This window comes from Heterodontus francisci, chromosome 22 (assembly GCF_036365525.1).
Source record: "Heterodontus francisci isolate sHetFra1 chromosome 22, sHetFra1.hap1, whole genome shotgun sequence".
NCBI lineage: Eukaryota > Metazoa > Chordata > Chondrichthyes > Heterodontiformes > Heterodontidae > Heterodontus > Heterodontus francisci.
Genome location: NC_090392.1, coordinates 36,412,540 through 36,432,751, shown reverse-complemented (window position 1 = coordinate 36,432,751; position 20,212 = coordinate 36,412,540). Strand labels below are relative to the sequence as shown.

At 44.9% G+C, this 20,212-nt stretch overlaps 1 protein-coding gene across 1 annotated transcript in view; it reads right to left on the bottom strand.

Moving 5' to 3' along the window:
• Positions 1-20,212, bottom strand: part of LOC137381315 (zinc finger protein 391-like) — a 380,661-nt gene that overhangs the window by 64,732 nt on the left and 295,717 nt on the right. The gene's annotated exons all lie outside the window — the stretch shown is intronic.

The following is a 20,212-nucleotide window of genomic DNA, read 5'->3' as shown; positions in this document are numbered from 1 at the left end:
TCCAGGAAGGTGCAGTTGAGACAGAAGATCAGCTGTTAGCTTATTGAATTTTGGAGCAGGCTCGAAGGGCCGAATGGCCTCCTCCTGCTCATTTCTAAAAAAATCATTCATGGGATGTGGCTATGCCAGCATTTATTGCCGATCCCTTAATTGCTCTTGAGAAGGTGGTGGTGAGCTGCATTCTTGAACAGCTGCAGTCCATTTGGGGTAGGTAGACCCACAGTGCTGTTAGGAAGGGAGTTCCAGGATCTTGACCCAGCGACAGTGAAGGAACGGCGATATAGTTCCAAGTCAGGATGGTGTGTGACTTGGAGGGGAACTTGCAGGTGGTGGTGTTCCCATGTATTTGCTGCCCTTGTCCTTCTAGTTGGTAGGGGTCGCGGGTTTGGAAGGTGCTGTCTAAGGAGCCTTGGTGCATTTCTGCAGTGCATCTTGTAGATGGTACACACTGCTGCCACTATGCGTCGGTGGTGGAGGGAGTGAATGTTTGTAGATGGGGTGCCAATCAAGCGGGCTGCTTTGTCCTGGATGGTGTCGAGCTTCTTGAGTGTTGTTGGAGCTGCACCCATCCAGGCAAGTGGAGAGTATTCCATCACACTCCTAACTTGTGCCTTGTAGATGGTGGACAGACTTTGGGGAGTCAGGAGGAGAGTTACTCGCCTCAGGATTCCTAGCCTCTGACCTGCTCTTGTAGTTCAGTTTCTGGTCAATGGTAGCCCCTAGATTGTTGATAGTGGGGGATTCAGCAATGGTAATGCCGTTGAATGTCAAGGGGAGATGGTTAGATTCTCATGTTCCTTCTTGCTGTCCCCTGCAGCTCCCAGTGGCCATGCGTGCTCAGGGCACACTGGCCGCCAGTGAGCCCGGCCTTGGTCTCCACTGATTCAGATAGAGCACAGTCTGGACCGCAGTGCATGCTGGATTCTGCAGCTGCCATTAATGGCATAAACTCTCATCTAATGGAAAGGAGATTGGAAACAGGGAAATGCGTTTAGAGCAACAATAATGAAATAAACTGAAAGCCCATGGCTTTGTGTTTAAACCCCCTCACATACGCTCAGCATAGAAGCGCTTACCAATGTAGTGAACGCCAAACAATATTGTTTCAGGTTTCATTCTAAGATTTATTGAATGTTGTAATTGGCAGGCTCAAAAAAAACCCATTTGGTTCATTAATGTCCTTGACTTACCTTCTGGGAGAGGAGTGGACCTGCAGGAAGAACACGGAGCGGGGAGCAGTTAAATAAAGCCCAAGGATCGTGGCCTACAGCACTTATCTTTCAGGAGAGCAGTGGACATGAGTCCAGATCACAGGAAAGCTGCAAGGTGATTGGATGGTAAGTAACTGCTGTTAGGGAATATCTATAAATAGCTGGCTTATAGCATCTCAACAACTGGCAGACTAAAAATGAGTAAAAAATTAAGTATTAATAAGGAACAAGTGAGTAGCTGGTGAGAATTACCTTTTTTGAGTAAAGGTTTATTTTAACTAGTGAACTGTAATGATTTGTCGTAGGATTTATCAGTACTAGTAAGGTTTTATTAATAGTTCGAAGGTGTTTTAGTACTGGTAACTTTTTTTTAACAGTAGCAAAGCGGATCAACGAATAAATAAAGGAATGGCAGGGTTGCTTCACCCTTGAGAATGCACCTCCTGTGTTATGTGGGAGCCCCAGGATGCTTCCCGGATCCTGGATAACCATTTGTGCAGGAGGCTTTGTCAATTGCAGCAGCTTGAGCTCTGGGTTTTGGAACTTGAGCGGCAGCTGGCGACACTGCAGTGCATCTGTGAGGATGAGAGCTACGTGGATAGTACGTTTATAGATGTAGTTACCCCACAGCTTAAGAATATGCAGGGAGAGAGGGAATGGATGAGTGCCAGGCAGTCAAAAAGAAGCAGTTAGTGCAGGAGACCCCTGAGTGCATCTCACTCTTCAACAGGTATTCAGTTCTGAATACTGATGAGAGTGGTGGTTCATCTGGGGAGTGCAGCCAGAGCCAGGTCCATGGCACCACGGGTGGCTCAGCTGCTCAGGAGAGTACAGGGAAGACTGGAAGAGCCACAGTGATAGGTGATTCAATAGTCAGGGGAACAGACTAGTGTTTCTATGGCCACAGATGTGAATCCAGGATGGTGTGTTGCCTTCCTGGTGCCAGGTTCAAGGATGTCACTGAGCGGCTGCCGAGCATCCTGAAGGGGGAGGGTGAACAGCCAGCAGTCTTGGTCCACATCGAAACCAACAACATAGATAGAAAGAGGGATGTGGTCCCACAGTCAGAATTTAGGAAGCTAGGTATGAAATTAGCAAGCAGGACCTTAAAAGTAGTAATCACCACATTATTCCCAGTGTCACGCGCAAGTGAGTACAGGAATAGAAGGATAAGAAAGATGAATATGTGGCTGGAAAGATGGTGCAGGAGATTCTTGGGACATTGGGACCGACTTGGGGGGAGATGGAGACTGTACAGGTCAGACGGGTTGCACCTGAACAGAGCTGGGACTGGGTTCCTTGCGGGACGTTTTGCTAGTGCTGTTGGGGAGGGTTTAAACTAATTTGGCAGGGGGATGGGGACCTGAAGGTAGACTCAGTTGGGAAAAATTCAGAAAGGAAAATGGAAGGCAGAAAATTAATGGATGAGTCTGAAAGAAAGAGGAAACAAAGGTTAGAAAATAAAAAAAAAAGAGATTGGCAGTGCTCAAGGGCATCGATTTCAATGCAAGGAGTATAGCAAATAAAGCACATGAGCCTAATGCCACAGATAGACACGTGGCAGTATAATATCATAGCTATGACATAATCATGGCTTAAGGAGGGACAGGAATGGCAGCTCAACGTTCCAGGCTGCAGGATTTTCAGACATGATAGGGGGATAAGAAAGGAGAGGAATTGGCAATATTGGTCAAAGAAACTATTACAGCCATGAGGAGGGATGATATGTTGGAAGTTTCATCCAATGAGGTCATATGAATTGAGCTAAGGAACAAAACAAAAGGACAATCACACTGCTGGGAGTGTACAATAGACCCCCAAACAGTCAGAGGGAGATAGAAGAGCAGATATGTAGGCAAATCTGAGAAGTGCAAGAACAATAGGGCAGTAATAGTAAGGGATTTTAATTACCCCAATATTAACAGGGATAGTTTTAGTGTGAAAGAAATTGAGGGTGCAGAATTCTTGGGGTGGGTTCAGGAGAACTTTATTTGGACAGTATGTAGCAGGTCCAACAAGAGAGGGCGCAGTTTAGACTTAGTTTTCGGAAATGAAGATGGGCAGGTGGAAGGAGTGGCAGTGGGAGAGCATTTTGGTGGTAGTGATCTTAGTTCAGTCAGTTTTAAGATAATTCTGAAAAAGGACAAGGATAGCACAGGAGTTGGAGTTCTCAATTGCAGCAAGGCCAATTTTACTAAACTGAGGGGTGATTTAGCAAAAGTGGACTAGAAACAGCTACTTGAAGGTATATCAGTGTCAGAGCAGTGGAAGGTATTCAAATGGGAGATTCAAGGGTTTCAGGGTAAACATGTTCCCACAAAGAAAAAGGCTGGGCAGCCAAATCTAGAGCCCCATGGAGGTTAAGGAGCTTACAGGGTAAGATAAGGCAGAAAAGGGAAGCTTATGTCCGACACCGAGAACTCAATACTACAGAAAGCCAAGACGAGTATGGAAAGTGGAGGGGTGAAATCAAAAAGGAAATAAGGAAAGCTAAGAGAGAGCATGAAAGAATATGGGCAAGCAAAATCAAGGTGAACCCAAAGATGTTTTATCAATACATAAAGAGTAAGATGATAACTAAGGAGAGAGTAGGGCCCATAAAAGACCAAAAAGGTAACCTATGTGTAGTGGTGGAAGATGTTGGTATTGTTCTTAATGAATACTTTGCATCTGTCTTCACAGAAGAGGGGGACGATATAGATATTGTAGTTAAGGAAGAGGGATGTAAAGTATTGGATGTGATGAACATGGGGAGAGAGAGGATGTATTAATGGGATTAGCATCCTAGAAAGTTGATAAATCACCAGGGCTGAATGAAATCTATGCCAGGCTGTTAAAAGAACGGGAGAGAAAAAAGCAGAAGGTCTGACTATCATTTTCCAGTCCTCGGTGGATGCAGGTGTGGTGCCGGAGGATTGGAGGAGTGCTAACGTTGTACCTCTGTTGAAAAAGGGAGCAAGGGATAGGCCAGTCAGCCTAACCTCAGTAGTGGGTAAATTATTGGAATCAATTCTGAGAGACAGGCTAAACTGTCACTTAGAATGGATTAATCAAGGACAGTCAGCATGGATTTGTCAAGGAAAGATCTAGGTCTGACCAACTTGATCGAATTATTTGAAGAAGTAACAAGGAAGATAGATGGGGTAATGCAGTTGATGTAGTCTACATGGATTTTAGCAAGGCTTTTGACATGGTCCCACATGGCAGACTGGTTAAAAAAATAAAATTCCATGGGATCCAGGGAAATGCAGCAAGGTGGATACAAAATTGGCTCAGTGGCAGGAAACAAAGGGTAATTGTTGACGGCTGTTTTTGTGACTAGAGGGCTGTTTCCAGCGGCATTCCACATGGCTCAGTACTGGGTCCCTGCTTTTTGTGGAAGATATTAACCATTTGGACATAAATGTAGGGGGCATGATCAGGAAGTTTTCAGACGACACAAAGATTGGCCATGTGGTAGATAGCGAGGAGGATAGGTGTAGGCTGCAGGAAGATATTGATGGTCTGGGCAGATCGGCAGAAAAGTGACAAATGGAATTCAACCTGGAGAAGTGTGAGGTGACGCATTTGGGGAGGTCAAACAAGGCAAAGGAATACACGGTTAATGGGAAAATACTGAGAAGTGTACAGGAAGTAAGGGACCTTGGAGTGAACATCTACAGATCCCTTAAGATAGCAGAACAGGTCGATAAGGTGCTTAAGAATTCTTCCCTTTATTAGCCGAGGTATAGAATATTCTGAAGGGACATTCTGAAGGGGGAGGGTGAACAGCCAGTGGTCGTGGTACATGTAATAGAGAGATACAGCACTGAAACAGGCCCTTTTGCCCACCGAGTCAGTGCTGACCATCAACCACCCATTGATACAAAGAACAAAAAACAGTACAGCACAGGAACAGGCCATTCGGCCCTCCAAGCCTGCGCCGATCTTGATGCCTGCCGAAACTAACACCTTCTGCACTTCTGGGGCCCATAACCCTCTATTCCCTTCCTATACATATATTTGTCAAGATGTCTCTTAAACGTCACATTCGTATCTGCTTCCACCACCTCCCCTGGCAACAAGTTCCAGGCACTCACCATATGTGTAAAAAACTTGCCTCGCACATCCCCTCTAAACTTTGCCCCTCGCACCTTAAACCTATGTCCCCTAGTAACTGACTCTTCCACCCTGGGAAAAAGCTTCTGACTATCCACTCTGTCCATGCCGCTCATAACTTTGTAAACCTCTATCATGTCGCCCCTCCACCTCCGTCGTTCCAGTGAAAACAATCCGAGTTTTTCCAACCTGTCCTCATAGCTAATGACCTCCAGACCAGGCAACATCCTGGTAAACCTCCTCTGTACCCTCTCCAAAGCCTCCACGTCCTTCTGGTAGTGTGGCGACCAGAATTGCACGCAATATTCTAAGTGTGGCCTAACTAAGGTTCTGTACAGCTGCAACATAACTTGCCAATTTTTATACTCTATGCCCTGACTGATGAAGGCAAGCATGCCGTATGCCTTCTTGACTACCTTATCCACCTGCGTTGCCACTTTCAGTGACCTGTGGACCTGTACGCCCAGATCTCTCTGCTTGTCAGTACTCCTAAGGGTTCTGCCATTTACTGTATACCTCCCACCTGCATTAAACCTTCCAAAATGCATTACCTCACATTTGTCTGGATTAAACTCCATCTGCCATTTCTCTGCCCAAGTCTCCAACCGATCTATATCCTGCTGTATCCTCTGACAATCCTCATCATTATCCGCAACTCCACCAACCTTTGTGTCGTCCGCAAACTTACTAATCAGACCAGCTACATTTTCCTCCAAATCATTTATATATACTACAAACAGCAAAGGTCCCAGCACTGATCCCAGCGGAACACCACTCGTCACATCCCTCCATTCAGAAAAACACCCATCCACTGTTATCCTCTGTCTTCTGTGACTGAGCCAGTTCTGTATCCATCTTGCCAGCTCACCTCTGATCCCGTGTGACTTCACCTTTTGCACCAGTCTGCCATGCGGGACCTTGTCAAAGGCTCTACTAAAGTCCATATAGATAACATCCACCGCCCTTCCCTCATCAATCATCTTCGTCACTTCTTCAAAAAACTCAATCAAATTAGTAAGACATGACCTCCCCTTCACAAAACCATGCTGTCTCTCGCTAATAAGTTTGTTTGTTTCCAAATGGGAGTAAATCCTGTCCCGAAGAATCCTCTCTAATAGTTTCCCTACCACTGACGTAAGGCTCACCGGCCTATAATTTCCTGGATTATCCTTACCACCCTTCTTAAACAAAGGAACAACACTGGCTATTCTCCAGTCCTCTGGGACCTCACCTGTAGCCAATGAGGATGCAAAGATTTCTGTCAAGGCCCCAGCAATTTCTTCCCTTGCCTCCCTCAGTATTCTAGGGTAGATCCCATCAGGCCCTGGGGACTTATCTACCTTAATGCTTTGCAAGACACCCAACACCTCCTCCTTTTTGATAATGAGATGACTGAGACTATCTGCACTCCCTTCCCTAGGCTCATCATCCACCAAGTCCTTCTCCTTGGTGAATACTGATGCAAAGTACTCATTTAGCACCTCACCCATTTCCTCTGGCTCCACGCATAGATTCCCATCTCTGTCCTTGAGTGGGCCAACCCTTTCCCTGGTTACCCTCTTGCTCTTTATATATGTATAAAAAGCCTTGGGATTTTCCTTAATCCTGTTTGCCAATGACTTTTCATGACCCCTTTTAGCCCTCCTAACTCCTTGCTTAAGTTCCTTCCTACTGTCTTTATATTCCTCAAGTGCTTCATCTGTTCCTAGCCTTCCAGCCCTTACAAATGCTTCCTTTTTCTTTTTGACTAATCCTACATTAATCTCATATTCCCTACCAACGACATAGGTAGAAAAAGGGATTAGGTCCTGCAAGATGAATTTAAAGAGTTAGGAGCTAAATTAAAAAGGACATCAACGGTCGTAATCTCAGGATTACTTCCGGTGCCACGTGTTAGTGAGTATGTGAAAAGGAGAATGCGTGGCTGGAGAAATGGTGCCAGAGGGCGGGATTTAGATTCCTGGGACATCGGGATCGGGACCGGTTCTGGGGAAGGTGGGACCTGTACAAGTGGGACAGGTTACACCCAGGCAGAACCAGAAACGATATCCTTGCAGGGGCGTTTGCTAGTGCTGTTGGGGAGGATTTAAACTAGAATGGCAGGGGGATGGGAACCTGAGTGGGGAGACTGAAGAGGAGGAGGAAACCAGGATAGAAAAGAAAGACAGGAAACAAAAAGACAAAAGTAGAAGGCATAGAAATCAATGGCAAGAAACAAATAGGGCCATAGTGCGAAATAATGCTCAGATGACTAAGAATATTAAAAAGACAAGCCTAAAGGCATTGTGTACTCCTATGAAATCAGTATTAGGAGGGAAATGGTGTTAGGGAAATTGATGGGATTGAAGGCCGATAAATCCCCAGGGCCTGTTAATCTACATCCCAGAGTACTTAAGGAAGTAGCCCTTGAAATAGTAGATGCATTGCTGGTCATTTTTCAAAGTTCTATAGATTCTGGAACAGTTCCAATGGATTGGAGGGTAACAACTGTAACCCCACTATTTAAAAAAAAAATGAGGCAGAGAGAAAACAGGAAATTATAGACCAGTTAGCCTGACATCAGTAGTGGGGAAAATGCTAGAGTCTATTATAAAAGATGTAATAGCAGAGCACTTGGAAAACAATGACAGGTTCAGACAAAGTCAACATGGATTTACAAAAGGGAAATCATGCTGTGCAAATCTACTGGAATTTATTGAGGATCTAACTAGTGTAATAGATAAGGGAGAACCAGTGGATGTGGTGTATTTAGACTTTCAGAAGGCTTTCGATAAGGTCCCACATAGGAGATTTGTGTGCAAAATTAAAGCACATGGGATTGGGGGTAAGGTATTGACATGGATAGAGAACTGGTTGGCAGACAGGAAACAAAGAGTAGGAATAAACGGGTCTTTTTCTGTGTGGCAGGCAGTGACCAGTAGGGTACCGCAGGGATCGGCGCTAGGACCCCAGCTATTCACAATATATATTTATGATATAAGTGAGGGAATTAAATGTAATATATCCAAGTTTGCAGATGACACAAAGCTGGGTGGGAGTGTGAGCTGTGAGGAGGATGCAGAGAAGCTCCAGTGTGATTTGGACAGGTTGAGTGAGTGGGCAAATACATGGCAGATGCAGTATAATGTGGATAAATGTGAGGTTTTCCACTTTGGTGGCAAAAACAGAAAGGCATTATCTGAACAGCGATAGATTGGGAAAGGGGGAGGTGCAGCGAGACCTGGGTGTCCTTGTGCACCAGTCGCTGAAAATAAGCATGTAGGTGCAGCAGGCAGTTAAGAAGGCAAATGGTATGTTGGCCTTCATAGCGAGAGGACTCAAGTACAGGAGCAAGGATGTCTTGCTGCAATGATACAAGGCCTTGGTGAGACCACATCTGGAGTATTGTGTGCAGTTTTGGTCTCCTTATCTGAGGAAGAATGTTCTTGCTATGGAGGGAGTGCAGCAAAGGTTCACCAGACTGATTCCTGGGATGGCAGGACTGACGTATGAAAAGAGATTGGGTTGATTAGGCTTGTATTCACTAGACTTCAGAAGAATGAGAGGGGATCTCATGGAGACCTACAAAATTCTAACAGGACTGGACAGACTTGATGCAGGGAGGATGTTCCCGATGGCGGGGCAGTCCAAGACCAGAGGTCACAACCTAAGGATAAGAGGTAAGCCATTTAGGACTGAGATGAGGAGGGATTTCTTCACCCAGAGAGTGGTCAACCTGTGGAATTCTCTACCACAGAAAGCAGTTGAGGCCAAATCATTAAATATATTCAAGAAAGAGGTAGATATACTTCTTCGGGCTAAAGGAATCAAGGGATACGGGGAGAAAGCAGGAACAGGGTACGAGTTTGGACGATCAGCCATATTTGTATTGAATGGCTGTGCAGGCTCGAAGGGCTGAATGGCCTGCTCCTATTTTCTATGTTTCTATAAGAGCAGGGAGGTTATGCTGGAACTGTTATAACCATATCTGTTAACTGTATAAATCATTGGTTTGGCCACAGCTAGAGTACTGTGTGCAGTTCTGGTTACTTCATTACAGAAAGGATGTAATTGCACTTGAGAGGGTACAGAAGAGATTTACGAGGATGTTGCTGGGACTGGAAAAATGCAGCTATGGGGAAAGATTGGATAGGCTGGGGTTGTTCTCCTTGGAATAGAGAAGGCTGAGGGGAGATCTGATTGAAATGTACAAAATTTTGAGGGGCCTGGATAGAATGGAGGTGAAGGGTCTATTCACTTTAGCAGAGAGGTCAGTGACTAGGGGGCTTAGATTTAAAGCAATTGGTAGAAAGATTAGAGGGGAGATGAGGAAAACATTTTTCACCCAGAGGTTGGTGGGGGTCTGGAACTTGCATGGCCTTCCTTTTTTCAATTACTCAAAATTCTGAACAGGAATTTTCACGACCTGCTCAACCCTCTATCCTACCTGACAATCTGTTGACAGTGGCCAGCTCGCAAGCTGGGTGCAGCGCACAAGTGTTGGGGGTTGAGCAGGGTTGGGGGGGGGGGATACTTTTACCAGGCCCTTGCAGGCAGGTTTGAAGGTGGTGAGCAAGCAAATTTCGAGAACCTGTGCCATGATTGAGAAGATAAATCACTACCTTCATGAGTACAAAATTAACAGAAAATTAAAGGGAGGGGGGGTGCAAGTGGGAATTTTAACTCCATCTGCCCAGCAGAAACGGAGTTAAAATCAAAATGGTCAGGTTACCGTTCTTTCCTCATCCCAACAGCAATCTTAAAGTCAGGCAGCTGGGGCCTCCGCAGGACTGGAACTCACTGCCTGAAAGGGTAGTGGAGGCAGAAACCCTCAACTCATTCAAAAGGAGTCTGGATATGCACCTCAAGTGCTGTAATCTGCAGGGCTACGGACCAAATGCTGGAAGGTGATTAGACTGGGTGGCTAGTTGTTTGGCTGGCGTAGACACGATGGGCCAAGTGGCCTTTTTCTGTGTCGTAAACTTTCTTTTTGATTCAATCACTGCACTCGAACACTCTCACTCGAGTGTGTGTGAGGCTTGGTGCTTTTCCAGTCACACTGCTACTTGAAATCTTTTCCCACAGACAGATCAGATGAACATTTCTCCCTCCACATTCAAAGATTGATGATATTCAGATCCTGATGAATCGAGTGACTCTGTCAGATCTTGATGTGATATTTGGTTTGAGTTTCCCGTTTGAAAATCCTCCCCTTATAATATCCTATAAAAGTACTTTACAAAAGTTACCATTGTAAGTACAGGATAGAAATTCAGAACAAACAGTTCTAGTCTCTAAGGAACATTTTTTCCTCTCTTGTTTCCCCAAAGCTATAAATCCCCGTCCCACACACCCTGCCTCCTCCCTGTGCTGAAATCCATCTGCTCCATTTCTTTCCTCCACTGCCAGTTTTCTCCCTCCCTCTACTCTGCCTGGGTTCAGTTCTCCAGCCCCTGTTTGCAGAGTGAGAATAAAATCAATGAGTCAATGATTTTCTCTCCTGGTCACTGGGACCCTGAAGCCCCGCCCACTCTGTGCCGTCACCCCGATGGCCGCGCATGCGCTCTGCTCCCCGCTCAGCCAAGATGGCAGCCGTTAACCTGGACCTGTTCCTGAGGAAAAGCCTTAGAGCTGCAAACACAGGACCGGGAGCTGCTTATTCAGGGCTTGCGGCCTACACCAGGTGTTTCTGAAGCCTCCCTGCCCACCCGCCGGCTCCATTCCTCCCCCTGCGCTCCACCGACTCACACCTGCTGGAAAAGCATCTCCAACTCTGATCAAAGTGACACTGCGTATGCTCAAGATGCTGTCCAGCACTGCGCCTGCACACTGAACTCCTGTAGTGTATAGGACACATTCACTTCCGCGCCGAATGTTGGCTAACACATCCGCCATTGCAACCGTCCGTTCCGAAACAGGAAACGTAGAGTGAATAAGAGGAGATTGGTATCAGTGACTGTGGGGTTGGTTTATATCAGAGAGCCAGCGCAAAGGGTCTAATGGCCTCCTCCTGTGCTGTAACAATTCTGTGATTCAGTACACCATCTGAAAGCTTATTTCTCCCCTTCTCTCCAAAAGGTGCTGTGTTCAGAAGGACACGGTGTACAATTCTGAACACCACACCTTAGGAAGCTTATGGAGAGAATACAACCTAGATTCACCAGAAGGTTGACTGGACTCCAAAGATTAAATTAGGACAAGAGGTTGCACAAAATAGGGTTGTATTTCCTGGAATTTAAAAGTTTGGGGGTGACTTGATCAAAGTCTTCGACATATTAAAGGGTAGATAGAGAGAAACTATTTCCACTGGTTGATGAGTCTAGGATTGGGAGTGATAATCTTAAAAGCAGAGCCATATCTTTCAGGAGTGTAGTTAGGGAACACTTCTGATAGAAGTTTGGAACATTTTTCCTCAATTGGCCAGTTTTCTCACAGAACTAACTTCAATGCTCTCTTCCTTCAGCTTCTGCATCAAAAGACTTCTCATCCTTGGTGATTTCAACTCATCCTACTCTCTCCTCTGAGTTTACTACCTTCCAATCCTTCCCTAATCTCTCCCTCCATGTCAACTCCCCTATCCGTATTCATGGCTACCTCCTCAACCTTGTCATCTTAAGTGGTCTTTTTACTCCTATCGTGTCAATCACAGATAAAATCATTTCTGATCCCTTCCATGTATCACTCTCCTCCCACATCCCCTTTCTCCACCCAACCCTACTCCATCTGTGTCTGCCCCTGGAGAAAGGTCTCATAATTCCAACTGCCTAGCATTTGACCCTGCATTCACCACGTTTCTGCAGCTACTGATCTGCTCAACCAGACCCACACCTCCACTTTTGATGCCTTGGTCCCCAATAAAATATTCCTCTCTATGAGAACATAAGAAATTGGTGCAGGAGTAGGTCCTTTGGCCCCTCAAACCTGCTGCACCATTTAATAAGATCATGGCTGATCTGATTGTGGCACGAACTCCACTTTCCTGCCTGTCCCCAGTAACCCTCGACTCCCTTGTAGATCACAGTGCTTCTGCTTGCCTGTGGGATTGAGGTAGATATTTTAAGGGACAGTATGTGGGAAGCACACATCAACAAAACAAGGAATAGATGGAAACATGCTGCACGCTCTTCATTACCAAGTGCTGGAAAATGGGATTAGAGTAATTAGGTGGTTGATGGGCCGAAGGGCCTGTTTCTGTGCTGTATAACACTATGACTCTGTGATTACCTACAGATCAAATGTCTGTTGCACAATAGTACTGCAAGTTAACAGGCTCCTGTGAACTCCTCAATCTGCTATTTTAGTGCAGACTTTAACCAATTTATTTTAAAGAGGCGCTGATCTCAGATGGACTCAGATCTCTAACAAAAACATATTAAATCTTTGTAGGATTATTAACAGTTATTTTTAGGCTGGAAACTTAAACCTGCCGTTTCACTTTCAGTCAGGAACAGATCACAGTTTTACACCGATCTCTGATTTGACAGCACGTTTCCAGCATTCACCGTTGTTTTTCCTGACTCTAAACACAGTTGTAAAGGAGCCTTCTGTTCCATGTTTAAGAGCTCTGATCATGGAAGAGAACGACTGGGACACATTTTTTATAGGCCTCAGGATTAACCCATGCGGTGACTTTGCTGTCAGTGAAGAGAGACGAGAAAGACCAAAGTGCCGCTTGTCCCTCTCAGTGTGACCCTGAAGTTCTGTTCCTGCCGTACGATCCTCCCCTAGATTGTCCTTTCTGAGCTCCAGCCCTGTGATGCTAAACACTCAGGTGGGAAAGACAAAAATCTACAACAATATGTTTAAAACAAAGCCAATTTATTTCTGTTTTCCAGAATATTAATAATCCCTATAACTGGGCTGGAGTTTTAACATCAGCAAAAACAAACCCCAACTGTCTGACAGGGTAGTAGAGGCAGAAACCCTCGTAACATTTAAAAAGTACTTGGATACACACTGGAGCCATAACTTACAAGACTATAGACCAACAGCTGGAAAGTGTGATTAGGCCGAATGGCCGCCTCCTGTGCTGTAAATTTCCATGATTCTAGGATTTCTATGTCAGAATGAACATGGTTCAGTCGTGGATGTAATTAACACAGCAATAACAGCAGAAACCACCCCCTGCAGTCACTTGTGAACTTGCTGGTGTCTCAGCAGGTGGGAGGATCGGGTGATCCCTTCGCACTCGTGGAGCAAGTGAACAGACTCTTCCCAGTGTGAACTTGGTGGTGGTCCATCACTGGCTGAACCTGTGTCTCATCCATGTCCAAATGAATCCAGCCCTCAACAACAACAACTTGTATTTATATAGCATCTTTAACATAATAAAACATCCCAAGGCACCTCACAGTAAAATTTGACACAAAGCCACATAAGGTGATTCGATCATAGAGTTATACAGCACGGAAACAGGCCCTTCAGCCCATCGTGTCTGTGCCGGCCATCAAGCACCTAACTATTCTAATCCGATTTTCCAGCACTTGGCCTGTAGCCTTGTATGCTATGGCGTTTCAAGTGCTCATCTAAATACTTCTTAAATGTTGTGAGGATTCCTGCCTCTACCACCCCTTCAGGCAGTGCGTTCCCGATTCCAACCACCCTCTGGGTGAAAAATATTTTCCTCAAATCCCCTCTAAACCTCCTGCCCCTTACCTTAAATCTATGCCCCCTGGTTATTGACCCCTCGCTAAGGGAAAATGTTTCTTCCCATCTAACCTATCAATGCCCCTCATAATTTTGTATACCTCAATCATGTCCCCCCTTCAGCCTTCTGTGCTCTAAGGAAAACAACCCTAGCCTTTTCAGTCTCTCTTCATAGCTGAAATGCTCCAGCCCAGGCAACATTCTGGTGAATCTCCTCTGCACCCTCTCCAGTGCAATGACATCCTTCCTATAGTGTGGTGCCCAGAACTGTACACACTACTGCAGCTGTGGTCTAACTAGCATTTTGTACAGTTCCATCATAACCTCCCTGCTCTTATACTCTATGTCTCGGCTAATAAAGGCAAGTATCCCATATGCCTTCCTAACCACCTTATCTACCTGTGCTGCTGCCTTCAGTGATCTATGGACAAGTACACCAAGGTCCCTCTGACCCTCTGTACTTCCTAGGGTCCTACCATCCATTGTATATTCCCTTGCCTTGTTCGTCCTCCCAAAATGCATCACCTCACACTTCTCAGGATTAAATTCCATTTGCCGCTGCTCCACCCATCTTACCAGCCCATCTATATCGTCCTGTAATCTAAGGCTTTCCTCCTCACTATTTACGATACCACCAATTTTCGTGTCATCTGCGAACTTACTGAACGTACCTCCTATATTCACATCTAAATCATTAATGTACACTACAAACAGCAAGGGTCCCAGCACCGATCCCTGTGGTACACCACGGGTCACAGGCTTCCACTTGCAAAAACAGTCCTCAACCATTACCCTTTGCCTCCTGCCACTAAGCCAATTTTGGATCCAATTTGCCTAATTGCCCTGGATCCCATGGGCTCTTACCTTCTTAACCATTATCAGGTGACCAAAAACTTGGTCAAAAAAGGTTTGAAGGAGCATCTTAAAGGAAGAAAACGAGGTAGAGAGGCAGAGCGATTTAGGGAGGGAATTCCAGAGCTTAGGGTCCAGACAGCTGAAAGCACTGCCACAAGTGGTGGAGCAATTAAAATCAGGGATGAACAAGATGCCAGAATCAAATGAGCACAGATACCTACATAAGAACATGAGAAATAGGAGCAGCAGTAGACCATATGGCCCCTCAATCCTGCTCCTCCATTCAATACAGTTATGGCTGATCTTCTGCCTCAACTGCACTTTTCTGTCCACTCCTCATATCCCTTGATTCCATGAGAGACCAAAAATCTGTCTGTCTCAGCTTTAAACATATTCAATGATGGAGCATCCACAACCCTCTGGGGTAGAGAATTCCAAAGATTTACAAAACTGAGTGAAGAAATTTCTCCTCATCTTAGTCCTAAATGATTGTCCCCTTAGCCTGAGACTGTGCCCCCGTGTTCTAGATTTCCCAGCCAGGGGAAACAACCCCTCAGTGTCTACCCTGTCAAGCCCCTTCAGAATCTTGTGTGTTTCAATGAGATCACCTCTCATTCTTCTAAACTGCAGAGAGTACAGGCCCAATTTACTCAGCCTGTCATCATAGGACAACCCTCTCATCCCAGGAACCAATCTTGTGAACCTTCGCTGTACTGCCTCCAAAGCTAGTATATCCTTCCTTAGATATGGAGCCAAAACTGCACACAGTATTCCAGGTGTGGTCTCACCAAAGCCCTGTACAATTGTAGCAAGGCTTCCTTATTCATGTACTCTAATCCCCTTGTAATGAAGGCCAACATGCCATTTGCCTTCCAAATTGCTTGCTGTAGCTGCATGCTAATTTTCTGTGTTCCTTGTATAAGTACATCCAAGTCTTTTTGATCATCAACATTTACAAGTGTCATGCCTTTTCTATTCTGCTTTTCTATTCTTACTACCAAAGTGAATAACCTCACACTTCCCCACATTATACTCCATCTGCCATCTTGTTGCCCATTCACTCAACCTAACTGTATTTCTTTGCAGCCTCTCTGTGTCCTCCTCACAGTTTACATTCCCACATAGCTTTGTATTGTCAGCAAACTTAGATACATTACTCTCAGTCTCTTCACCAAAGTCATTAATATAGATTGTAAATATTTAAGGCCCTAACTGGTGCAGTTATTAGATTTTTGTCCCATTAGATGTACATAATTAATTTTCAAATGTTTTAATTCCAAGCAATTTTGTTAAATATTAAACCCTTGAGCAGGAAGCATACCCTGGCCACAGCAGAGGCAGCATTGAATTTAAAACAGTGGATCACCAGATAACACAGTGCAAGTTTATCAGCTAATCTCTAAATGCTTACATTTCTTACCTTTGCTCTTTTTATTCAGTTCTCAGTGGGTTGTGGGGTTGGAGGAGAATACAGAGATAGAGAAGGAGAGGCCATGGAGAGACTTGAAAACAAGGATGACAACTTTAAAATTGAGGTGTTAATTAACCAGGAGCCAATGTTGGTCAGTGAACACAGGGGTGATGGATGAACGGAACTTTGCATCATAGATAAATAGGAGCAGGAGTCGGCCATTCGGTCCTTCGAGCCTGCTCCTCCATTCAATACGATCATGGCTGATCATCCAAATTCAGTTACCCGTTCCCACTTTCTCCCCGTATCCCTTGATCCCATTAGCCCTAAGAACTATATCTAACTCTTTCTTGAATATATTTAATGATTTGGCCTCAACTGCTTTCCGTGGTAGAGAATTCGACAGGTTCACCACTCTCTGGGTAAAGAAAGCTCTCCTCATCTCAGTCCTAAATGGCTTACCCCTTATCCTTAGACTGTGACCCCTGGTCCTGGACTCCCCTGCCATTGGGAACACCCTTCCTGCATCTAGTCTGTCCAGTCCTGTTAGAATTTTGTGGGTTTCTATGAGATCCCCTCTCATTCTTCTAAACTGTAGTGATTACAGCCTAATCAACCCAATCTCTCTTCATAGGTCAGTCCTGCCATCCCAGGAATCAGTCTGGTGAACCTTTGCTGCACTTCTTCCATAGCAAGAACATCCTTCCTCAGATAAGGAGACCAAAACTGCACACACTACTCCAGATGTGGTCTCACCAAGGCCTTGTATAGTTGCAGCAAGACATCCTTGCTCCTGTGCTTGAATCCTGTCGCCATGAAGGCATAAATACATTTGTCTTCTTAACTGCCTGCTGCACCTGCATGCTTACTTTCAGCGACTGATGCTCAAGCACACCCAGGTCTTGCTGAACCTCTCCCTCTCCCAATCTATTGCCGTTCAGACAATAATCTGCCTTTCTGTTTTTGCTACCAAAGTGAATAACCTCATATTTATCCACATTATACTGCATCTGCCAAGTAGTTGACCACTCACTCAACCTGTCCAAATCACACTGGAGCTTCTCTGCATCCTCCTCACAGCTCACACTCCCACCCAGCTTTGTGTCGTCTGCAAACTTGTATATATTACATTTAATTCCCTCATCTATATCATTTATATATATTGTGAATAGCTGGGGTCCTAGCACTGATCCCTGCGGTACCCCACTAGTCATTGCCTGCCACTTGGAAAAAGACCCATTTATTCCTGCTCTTTGTTTCCTGTCTGCCAACCAGTTCTCTGTCCATGTCAGTACCTTACACCCAATCCCATGTCCTTTAATTTTGCACGCTAATCTCTTACGTGGGACCTTATCGAAAGCCTCTGAAAGTCCAGATACACCACATCTACTGGTTCTCCTTTATCTATTCGACAACTTACATCCTCAAAAAATTCCAGTAGATTTGCCAAGCATGATTTCCCTTTTGTAAATCCATGTTGACTTTATCCAATCCTGTCATTGTTTTCCAAGTGCTCTGCTATTACATCTTTTATAATGGACTCTAGCATTTTCCCCACTACTGATCTCAGGCTAACCGGTCTATAATTCCCTGTTTTCTCTCTACCTCCTTTTTTAAATAGTGGGGTTACATTGGCTACCGTCCAATCCATTGGAACTGTTCCAGAGTCTATAGAATTTTGAAAAATGACCAGCAATGCATCTACTGTTTCTAGGGCCACTTCTTTAAGTACTTTTGGATGTCGGTTATCAGGCCCTGGGGATTTATTGGCCTTCAATCCCATCAATTTCCCTAACACCATTTCCCTACTAATACTGATTTCATACAGTTCCTCCTTCTCAGTAGATTCTTTGTTACCCAACATTTCTGGGAGATAATTTGTGTCCTCCTTTGTGAAGACAGACCCAAAGTATGTATTTAAATCGGTCTGCTATTTCTTTGTTCCCCATTATAAATTCCCCCGTTTCTGACTGTAAGGGACCCACATTTGTCTTCACTAATCTTTTTCTCGTCACATATCTATAGAAGCTTTTACAGTCAGGTTTTATGTTCTCTGCAAGCTTACTCTCATACTCTATTTTCTCTTTCTTAATCAATCCCTTTGTCCTCCTTTGCTGAATTCTAAACTGCTCCCAATCCTCAGGTTTGCTTCTTCATCTGGCCATTTTATATTTCTGTTCCTTGGATCTAATACTGTCCCTAATTTCTTTTGTAAGCCACGGTTGAGCCACCCTTCCTGTTTTATTTTTGCACCAGACAAGAATGAACAATTGTTGTAATTCATCCATGCGCTTTTTAAATGCTAGTCATTGCCTATACACTGTCAACCCTTTAAGTAAAGTTCCCCAATCTATCTTAGCCAACTCGCACCTCATACCTTCCTAGTTTCCTTTATTTAGATTCAGGACCCTAGTCTTGGAATCAACTCTCTCACTCTCCATCTTAATGAAGAATTCTATCATGTTATGGTCGCTCTTCCCCAAGGGACCCCACACAACAAGATTGTTAACTAATCCTTTCTCATTACACAATACCTAGTCTAGGATGGCCTGTTCTCTAGTTGGTTCCTCATCGTATTGGTCCAAAAAACCATCACGTACGCACTCCAGGAATTCCTCCTCTACAGTATTATTGCTAATTTGGTTTGCCCAATCTATATGTAGATGAAAATCACCCATAATTACAGTTGCACCCTTATAGCATACGTCTCTAATTTCCTGTTTAATGCCATCCTCTACATCACCACTGCTGTTTGGGGGTCTGTATACAACCCCCACCAATGTTTTCTGTCCCTTGGTGTTTCTTAGCTCCACCCATACAGATTCCACATCAGGATTCTCTGAGCTAATATCCTTCCTCACTATTGTATTGATTTTCTCTTTTACTAACAACGCTACTCCACCTCCTTTCCCTTTTTGCTTGTCCTTCCTAAATATTGAATACCCTTGGATGTTCAATTCCCATCCTTGGTCACCTTGCAGCCACGTCTCCGTAATCGCAACTATATCGTATCCATTTACATCTATTTGCACAGTTAATTTGTCCACCTTATTTAGAGTACTCCGCGCATTGAGACACAATGCCTTTAAGCTTGTCTTTTTAACATTCTTAGTCATCTGAACATTATTTGGCACCATGGCCCTATTTGTTTCTTGCCCTTGATTTCTATGCCTTCCACTTTTGTTGTTTTGTTTCCTGTCTTTCTTTTCTATCCTTGTTTCCTCCTCCTCAGTCTCCCCATTCAAGTTCCCATCCTCCTGCCATTCTAGTTTCAATCCTCCCCAACAGCACTAGCAGACAGCCCTGCGAGGACATCGGTTCCGGTCCTGCCTGGGTATAACCTGTCCCGCTCGTACAGGTCCCACCTTCCCCAGAACCGGTCCCGATGTCCCAGGAATCTAAATCCCTCCCTCCTGCACCATTTCTCCAGCCACGCATTCATCTGGTCTATTCTCCTGTTCCTATACTCACTAACACGTGGCACAAGGCGGGCAGCCATAAAGACAGGGCTAAATTGTGGCGAGTCGAAGAGACTTAGTAGTTGGCAGGAAAAAAGACAGAGGCGCAAGGGGAGAGCCAACTGTGCAACAGCCCCAACAAACAAATTTCTCTGCAGCACCTGTGGAAGAGCCTGTCACTCCAGAATTGGCCTTTATAGCCACTCCAGGCGCTGCTTCACAAACCACTGACCACCTCCAGGCGCGTATCCATTGTCTCTCGAGATAAGGAGGCCCAAAAGAATACTCACTAACACGTGGCACAAGAAGTAATCCTGAGATTACTACCTGTGTGGTGCTGCTTTTTAATTTAGCTTCTAACTCCTTAAATTCATCTTGCAGAACCTCATCCCTTTTTCTACCTATGTTGTTGGTACCGACATGTACCACAACCACTGGCTGTTCACCCTCCCCTTCAGAATGTCCTGCAGTTGCTCCGAGACATCCTTGACCCTAGCACCAGGGAGGCAACATACCATCCTGGAGTCTCGTTTGCAGCCACAGAAATGCTTGTC